General features: G+C 42.1%; 1 long non-coding RNA gene across 1 annotated transcript in view; it reads left to right on the top strand.

The window, feature by feature from the left end:
- Window positions 1-3,683, top strand: part of LOC139558442 (uncharacterized) — a 44,732-nt gene extending 41,049 nt beyond the window's left edge. Inside the window, exons 2-3 of the long non-coding RNA XR_011671581.1 lie at window positions 1,569-1,727; window positions 3,297-3,683. This is a non-coding gene — a long non-coding RNA (uncharacterized lncRNA). The remainder of the gene's footprint in view (window positions 1-1,568; window positions 1,728-3,296) is intronic.
- Window positions 3,684-9,555: the final 5,872 nt, after the last annotated feature.

The raw sequence follows: 9,555 nt of genomic DNA, 5'->3' as shown, positions 1-9,555 counted from the left end.
CCCTACCTACATTTACAAATTACCTTGACTAACCTGTGCCCCCGCACATTGACTCTGTACTGGTACCCCCTGTATATAGCCTGGTTAATGTTATTTTATTGTTACTTTTTTATTTATTATAATTTTTTACTTTAGTTTATTTTGTAAATATTTTCTTACCTCTATATATATTGACGTGTCTTTGGCATCATTAAATTGAAGACTGTTATTTTATCAAATCAATTCTCTGTAATTATTATTACGTGATTAAACTAATCATGTAAATGTAATTAACCAGGAAGTCGGGGCACCAAGGAAAATCTTCAGATTACAAAGTTATAATTTTCCGAATATAACTCTTCAGATATTTTAATATCTGATCAATTAGTCTTCTAATTAATGAATTATTCTTTACCTCACGTTAGTCTCATTCCAAACGTCATAAATTGTTGGTTATCTGCACGAACCCAGCCTTTACTATGAATCATCCATACACCAATTGTCTTAATTATTTATTTACTAAATAACTAAATAATCACAGAAACGCATAAACAAACAGTAGATATGGTTACAAGGAAATTATAGGGTAGGTTCCCTAGTGGGCTAAGCCGATATGACGGCTTGGTGGACAAAGGGAAGTGCGTGTGGACTGAAAAGGGCAGGAAAGATAAAAGGAGTCACTACACAGTTGATAATTATATTAATTGAAATGCTAATCCTTTGCACATGAACGCTCATTCATTCCGGAATAATTGCAATCAATATATATTTACGCTCAGTGTGTCGTCATGATCTCTGTTGGAATCTTCCGTCTTTCTGTTGGAAAGTTCATCCAAGCGTCTCTGCTTCCCTGGAGTCTTTCATGGTTAGAATGGATACTTCAGAGTACCATTCAGAAATGTTCTTATAGAATAGATGTTTCGGCGGTTGTCGGTCTTCGCATCTCAGGTTCACATAATTTCTAGCTGCAGAATAGTAATTAGTATCAAAGATGTGCTCTTATTCTGTCGGGATCGATAGTCTCAGAGTTGAACAATTTCCACCCGTGTAGCCAATGCTCCACGTGGTATGGTTAGGAATTCAACAACCATTACAACCTTAGCTTATACTGATGTTTTTGTGGTCTCTACTCAACCTTCGCCCCCTCAGCTGACCGAGGTACGCGTGGTCTGAAGAGGATTTCTTCAGGTGGGGGTTTTATTTGTAACAGTAGAAAAGGGCTGTCCCATGAGCCAGATCATGTCTGTGCTCCTGGGGGCGGGCCAATGACTTAGTTAAACTTTAAAGGGAATACACTTCTCTCACATTAACGGTTTAACATAGCATCACATCATTTCACAAATAGTTTAATCTTTACTCATTTATTTTATACAATAATTAGACGCAAACCTCAACGTAGGCTCCTGTATAAACAGAGTTATGGTAATGTGGCTGTGTTGTCTTTCATGAGGTCACGAACATGAAATAAAACGGATCGGGTCGTAGCTGGCTTCTCCACTGACCGTTTACACATTCTCCAAAACATGGATATTGTTCAGTTCTGTGATGTAGAATAAATTCCTTTGTTTTCTCTGTGTCTCTTTCTGCAGGGGGAGAGAGTCTCCTCCAGGAATTTACGACCTGAGATAACAGAACCTGTGTGTAGGAGAGGAGAGAGGGGGAAGGCACTCGCTATACCCAAAGAGGACCACGTCATGACATTATTGAACTACATTGTTGGTTAAGGGCTTGTAACTAAGCATTTCATGGTAAGGTCTACACCTGTTGTATTTGGCGCATGTGATAAATACAATTTGATTTGATATGTAGTTATTCCTGGCGAATGCTCCTGTGCCACACATAATTGTCTGGTTTGCAGGATCAGTGTTGAATTACTGACGCATGCTTGTGGTTTACAGCCATGCTCAGAAGCCATGGCTTCACTATGTTCCAAGAATCCTGGAATATTGACCTCTCATAGCCATCTGCTGCTCCGAGACACATCCCCACATGCTGTGGAGGAACACAAGCAAAGACACTATGTAGAGTCATGTCCCAGACCTACTCAATGAGACCATGAGAAATAATAGTCCATGGTTAATAAGATGATAGTTGGAGCTGTATTGTTAGATTTCAGTGCATCCTTTGATGTTATTGATAATACATTGTTATTGAAAAAACTCCCTTGCGATGGCTTTACATTACCTGCAATCACATGGTTGGAGAGTTATTTATCCAATAGAACCCAGAGAGTGTTCTTCAATGGAAGCTTCTCTAACATCAGATATGTACAGTGTTGTGTTTCTCAGGGCAGTGGGGCCGTTACTATTCTCAATTTTTACTAAAGATTTGCCACTGATATTACACAAAGCTAGACTGACTATGTATGTGGGTGATTCTAAATTTCAGCACCCAAAGCCAGTGAGCTCTCTGAAATTCTAAATAAGGAGTTACAGTCAGTATCAGAATGGGCAATTATTAATAAACGGAATTGTTATGAAGATGGGGAGTGGTCTGTTATAAAAAGATGTTCTGCGTTTTTGACACAAATCAACTGTACTAGTTGTTCAGTCTCTGGTCTTACTGTCCGGTAATACATCAAGTGCAACAAAGAAAGACCTAGTAAAGCTGCTGCTGGCTCAAAACAGAGCAGCACACCTTGCCCTTAACTGCACATACAGAACTAACATCAACAGCATGCATCCCAGTCTTTCCTGGTTGAGGATTGACGAGAGATTACCTGCTTCTCTTCTAGTTTTTATGAGAAATATTACTGTGATGAAAATTCCATATTGTCTGCACAATCAAATAAAATTCAGCTCAGACACCCATACATACCCCACAAGACATGCCACCAGGGGACCATTCACAGTCCCCAAGTCCAAAACAAATTCATGGCAATGCACAGTTTTATACAGAGCCATGATCGCATGGAACTCCCATCTTCAATTACTCAAGCATACAGCAAAATGACCCTTTAAAAACAGATCAAACAACAACTTGTCACGCCCTGACCTTAGAGATCCTTTATATGTCTCTATTTTGGTTTGGTCAGGGCGTGAGTTGGGGTGGGTATTCTATGTTCTATGTTGTGTATTTCTTTGATTGAGAACCACACCCGGCCAAACACAGAGGCAGTTGTCTCTGATTGAGAACCATACTTAGGTAGCCCTTTTTTCCATCTGTCTTTGTGGGAAGCTGACTTTGTTTAGGGCACATAGCCTTTGAGCTTCACGGTTTGTTTTTGTAGTGTTTATTGTTTTGTTCGGTGGCATTTTGATTAAAATAAAGAAAATGTAAGCTCACCACGCTGCACCTTGGTCCTCTCCTTTCAACAGCCGTGACACAACTCGTGAAACGCCAGGGGACTATGAGGGGACAAACAAAAGCAAACACTATTTTTTTGTTGTATTCTTTGTATTTTTTACTTGTATTGTTTGTATATCATTGTATTTTACATTTGTGTGACTGTCCTTGTCCTCCAGTGTTTTGTTACTTGTCATGTTTTGTGTTTTTTGTGGACCCCAGGAAGAATAGCTTCTGCAAAAGCTAATGGGGATCCTAATAAACAAATAATAACACCACGGGACCAAGGGATCACTTGTATATGGTTGTTGTGGGTCATGTGGGGTTAATTTACCTGACGAAGACCATGTCAGTTGAACTGTTGTTTGTGTATCACAGTACGTTAATCAATAATCACCTTTGGGTGCAGCAAAACAGTGAGCTAGCATTGTCTTTCATTCTATGCACCAAACCCAGACAGGCTTTAAGAAATCAGAGTGAATGTGTCCTTTCTTCCTGTTAGGATCTCATATAATTACTATGTTATGGAATGCCTATGATCTCACACTACCACTATCTGTGGCCTTGGTAGCATCCGACTCCTGAAATATAGAGGTGTTCTCATTGACAAAGCCTATTGACAGGATACACACTTACACTTATACACAGGTGATTCTGGTGATTCACAAAATAACCCCTTAACCCCGACTAGCCTTACATTAGTCACTCCTTCAACTCTCAACAGCAGGAAACGGAAGACCCCATCACCATTGGTCCTTTGATGCAGTGTTAACTGAGGCAATCTGTGGCAACATGGGGGAATGCGGGCACATCTGCAGACACATTCACATCTGCAGTCAGGATAGTGTCTAAATATGAGTGTGTGCTCTTGGGAATGACTGTACGTTAGGTGGGTTTGTGCCAGTGAATATCCCAACTTATTTAGGCTTAGTACCGTAACGTGGTGCCTCAACTCATTGACAACATGTATTTATTGTAGATTGTGACTGAAGAGTTGCAGATGTTTTTTTTTTTGTGTAAAATGCATTCTCTCCATTCAAGGAGGTTTATGGACAGCCATATGTAAAACCGAAAAGGATAAGAAAATGTATGTCATTGGGATCTCAGTCATCAGCTATGCAAATCAAATCCCATTGTATTTGTCACCTGCTTCGTAAACAGGTGTAGACTAACAGTGAAATTATTACTTACTGGCCCTTCCTAACAATACAGAGAGAAGGAACAAGAAATTATTGAAAAATAGGGAATAAATACACAGTTGGCTACATACATGGGGTACCAGTACCGAGTCGATGTGCAGGGTGTACAAGGTCATTGAGGTAAATATGTAAATACAGTCGTATGAAAAAGTTTGGGCACCCCTGACAATTTCCATGATTTCCATTTATAAATAATTGGGTGTTTGGATCAGCAATTTCATTTTGATCTATCAAATAACTGATGGACACAGTAATATTTCAGTAGTGAAATGAGGTTTATTGGATTAACAGAAAATGTGCAATATGCATCAAAACAAAATTAGACAGGTGCATAAATTTGGGCACCCCAATAGAAAAATCACATCAATATTTAGTAGAGCCTCCTTTTGCTAAAATAACAGCCTCTAGACGCTTCCCATAGCCTCTAATGAGTGTCTGGATTCTGGATGAAGTTATTTTGGACCATTCCTCCTTACAAAACATCTCCAGTTCAGTTAGGTTTGATGGTTGCCGAGCATGGACAGCCCGCTTCAATTCATCCCACAGATTCTCAATGATATTCAGGATGGGGACTGGGATGGCCATTCCAGAACATTGTACTTGTTCCTCTGCATAAATGCCCGGGTAGATTTTGAGCAGTGTTTTGGGTCGTTGTCTTGTTGAAATATCCAGCGCCGGCGTAACTTCAACTTTGTGACTGATTCTTCAACATTATTCCCAAGAATCTGCTGATATTGAGTGGAATCCATGCGACCCTCAACTTTAACAAGATTCCCAGTACCGGCACTGGCCACACAGCCCCACAGCATGATGGAACCCCCACCAAATTTGACTGTGGGTAGCAAGTGTTTTTCTTGGAACGCTGTGTTCTTTTGCCGCCATGCATAACGTCCCTTGTTATGACCAAATAACTCAATCTTTGTTTCATCAGTCCACAGCACCTTATTCCAAAATGAAGCTGGCTTGTCCAAATGTGCGTTTGCATACCTCAAGCAACTCTGTTTGTGGCGTGTGTGCAGAAAAGGCTTCTTCCGCATCACTCTCCCATACAGCTTCTCCTTGTGCAAAGTGCGCTGAATTGTTGAACGATGCACAGTGACACCATATGCAGCAAGATGATGTTGTAGGTCTTTGGAGGTGGTCTGTGGGCTGTTTTTGACCGTTCTCACCATCCTTCGCCTTTGCCTCTCCGATATTTTACTTGGCCTGCCACTTCTGGCCTTAACAAGAACTGTGCCTGTGGTCTTCCATTTCCTCACTATGTTCCTCACAGTGGACACTGACAGCTTAAATCTCTGCGATAGCTTTTTGTAGCCTTCCTCTAAACCATAATGTTGTTTTCAGGTCATTTGAGAGTTGTTTTAAGGCCCCCATGTTGCCACTCTTCAGATGAGAGTCAAAGAGAACAACAACTTGCAATTGGCCACCTTAAATACCTTTTCTCATGATTGGATGCACTTGTCTATGAAGTTCAAGGCTTAATGAGCTCACCAAACCAATTGTGTGTTCCAATTAATCACTGCTAAGTAGTTACAGGTATTCAAATCAACAGAATGACAAGGGTGCCCACATTTTTGCATAGCCTATTTTTCACATCTGATTTAATTTCATACAACTTAATATTGCTACACTAAAAATCTTTGTCTGGACAATACCCCAGTACTCAGATTTTATTAGAAAATGAATGGCATGCCACTGTGATCATTTTCTGTGACGACAGAGTAAATTATTATGCAGCCTCAGAGGGGTGCCCAAACTTTTTCATACGACTGTATAGGTAGGGATAAAGTGACTAGGCAACAGGATAGATGATGAACAGTAGCAGCAGCGTATGTGATGAGTCAAAAGAGTTAGTGCAAAAAGGGTCAATGCAGATATTCCGGGTAGCTATTGGTTACTATTTAACAAACTATTTAGCCTTCTTATGGCTTGGGGGTAGAAGGTGTTCAGGGTTCAGTTGGTTCCGGACTTTCTGCATTGGTACCGCTTGCCGTGTGGTACCAGAGAGAACAGTCTATGACTTGGGTGGCTGGAGTCTTTGACACTTTTTCAGGCTTTCCTCTGACACCACCAAGCAGTTGCCATACCAAGCGGTGATGCAGCCAGTCAAGACGCTCTCAATGGTGCAGCTGTATAACTTTTTGAGGATCTGAGGGCCCATGCCAAATATTTTCAGCCTCCTGAGGGGGAAGAGGTGTTGTGCCTTCTTCACAACTGTGTTAGTGTGTGTGGACCATGATAATTCCTTAGTGATGTGGACACCGAGTAACTTGAGGCTCTCGACCCGCTCCACTACAGCCCTGCTGATGTGGATGGGGGCATGCTCGGCCCTCCGTTTCCTGTAGTCCACGATCAGCTCCTTTGTCTTTCTGACATTTGAGAGAGAGGTTGTTGTCCTGGTACCACACTGCCAGGTCACTGACCTCCTCCCTATAGGCTGTCTCATCATTGTCGGTGATCAGGTCAACCACCTTTGTGTTGTCAACAAACTTAAAATGTGTTTGAGTCGTGTGTGGCCATGCAGTCATGGGTGAACAGGGAGTACAGGAGGGGACTAAGCACGCACCCCTGAGGGGCCCCCGTGTTGAGGTTCAGCATGGCGGATATGTTGTTGCCTAACAGGAAGTCCAAGATCCAGTTGCAGAAGGAAGTATTCAGTCCCAGGGTCCTAAGCTTAGTGATGAGCTTGGAGGGCACTTTGGTGCAGCATTCTGACGTAGTTGTTCCTCTTTTCCAGGTAGGAGAGGGCAGTGTGGAGTGCAATAGAGATTGCGTCATCTGTGGATCTGTTGGGGCAGTATGCAAATTGGAGTGGGTCCAGGGTGTCTGGGATGATGGTGTTGATATGAGCCATGACCAGCCTTTCAAAGCATTTCATGGCTACCGATAGTCATTTAGACAGGTTACCTTGGCGTTCTCGGGCACAGGGACTATGGTGGTCTGCTTGAAACATGTGGGTATTACAGACTGGGTCAGGGAGAGGTTGAACATTTCAGGGAAGATGCTCTTAGTATGCGTTCTGGTAATCCGTCTGGCCACACAGCCTTGTGAATAAAAACCTGTTTACAAGTCTTACTCACATTGGCTACAGAGAGCGAGATTACACAGTCATCTGGAACAGGTGGTGCTCTCATGCATGGTTCAGTGCTGCTTGTCTCGAAGCGAGCATAGAAAGAAATTAGCTCATCTGGTAGGCTCGTGTCACTGGATAGTTCTCGGCTGGGTTTCCCTTTGTAATCCATGATAGTTTGCAAGCCCTGCCACATCCGACAGGCATAGTAGGATTCGATCTTAGTCCTGTTTTGACAGTTTGATGGCTCATCAGAGGTCGTAGCAGGATTTCTTATAAGCATCCGGATTAGTGTCCCACTCCTTGAAAGTGGCAGCTCTAAGCTTTAGCTCAGTGCGGATGTTGCCTGTAATCCATGGCTTCTGGTTGGGATATGTACATACGGTCAATGTGGGGACGACGTCATCGATGTACTTATTAATGAAGTACGGTGACTGATGTGGTACATTCCTTAATGTTATCGGATGAAACCCGGAACATATTCCAGTCTGTGCTAGTGAAACAGTCCTGTAGCTTAGCATCCGCTTCATCAGACCACTTGTTTGAGTTTTTTCTTGTAAGCAGGAATCAGGAGGATAGAGTTGTGATCAGATTTGCGTTTCGTTTCTGTGTGTGGAGTAAAGGTGATCTAGAGTATTTTCGCCTCTAGCTGCCCATGTGACATGCTAGTAAAAATTAGGTAAGACAGGCCACAAGGAGCACCGCCACTGGATGTACATTTTCTTGTTTGCTTATGGCCCTCTACAGCTCGTTAATACCAGCATCGGTTTGTGGTGTTAAATAGACAGCTACAAAAAATATAGATGAAAACTCTCTTGGTAAATAGTATAGTCTGCAGCTTATCATGAGGTATTCTAACTCAGGCGAATAAAACCTTGAGACTTCCTTAACATTAAAGATCAGCACCAGCTGTTGTTAACAAAGAGACACACACCTCCCCTTAACCTTACCCGAAGCTGCTGTTTGGTCATGACGATGCATAGAAAAAACAGTATGTTATCCATGTCCTTGTTCAGCCAAGACTCCAAGAAACATAGGATATTACAGTTCTTCAGGGAGCCCGCTTGTTTAACTCTCTTGCGCCGTCTCTTCCTCTTTCAAGTTCTGGGGATTAGGGGCTTGGTCCGGAATGAGCAGTATATTGCCGACTTGTTGAAGTAGAAATCTTAATCCAAATCGAGGTTAGTGATCGCTGTTCTGATGTCCAAAGTTATTTTCGGTCATAAGAAATTATGGTGGAAATATACAAAAATGAAAAAGTTAAGATCAGGGTAAAAACACACAAAATAGCAGAATTGGTCAGGAGCCCGTAAAACGGCAGTTATCCACTGCAGCGCCATCTTCTTCCACATACAGTAGTAGGCATTGTGATGCTGAGAACTGAAGCTCACTTTAGTCTGAAAATGTACTTGAAAACCACTAAAAATAAGTGGTTGCTACAGAAGTCGTCTCCCAGTCTTTTTCTCATCCCTCTCATCACCTCTGTGTGTCTCCCTCCATCTCTCTCTCTCATCAGAATGGTCCCTCCACAGGGTGATGATAGGATTGAGCAGGACCTTGTTAAGGAGAGCCAAGTATATCAGTGTGGGCGTTGGTGGGCATATTTTATGAGTGGCCTTGTGGAGGTTAACAGAACATTGGTGGCTGTCCGCTGTGCTGTTCAGGCCTTGTGATACTGCCGGTAGATTTGACTGGCCCTGTCCGTGTACTAGAAAGCTGGGTTTGGTTTGGTAGGAGTGGAGTCTGCAGTTTTGCTGTAGGCTGGTGTAGCAGTTACAGCTGCCTATTTGGTGTCTGAAGATGCATAGCTGTTAACATGAGTTATAGGTGTAGGTAACTAAGCTTGACTTAGGGGAAGTGTCATGGATTAGATTGAATACAGGAGAATAACTAGTACTACACTTTTAAATTATAGCAGTTTACCGAATTACCAAGGTCAGTTCCAATATCAAACCTTTCCCCAAGCAGTAAAAACATAAATTTTTAAGAAATTAAGATTTCTCAATGTCCTTCTGGGTGGAG

This window comes from Salvelinus alpinus, chromosome 2, assembly GCF_045679555.1.
Source record: "Salvelinus alpinus chromosome 2, SLU_Salpinus.1, whole genome shotgun sequence".
Classification (NCBI taxonomy): Eukaryota; Metazoa; Chordata; class Actinopteri; order Salmoniformes; family Salmonidae; genus Salvelinus; species Salvelinus alpinus.
This window is presented reverse-complemented; position numbering and strand designations above follow the sequence as displayed.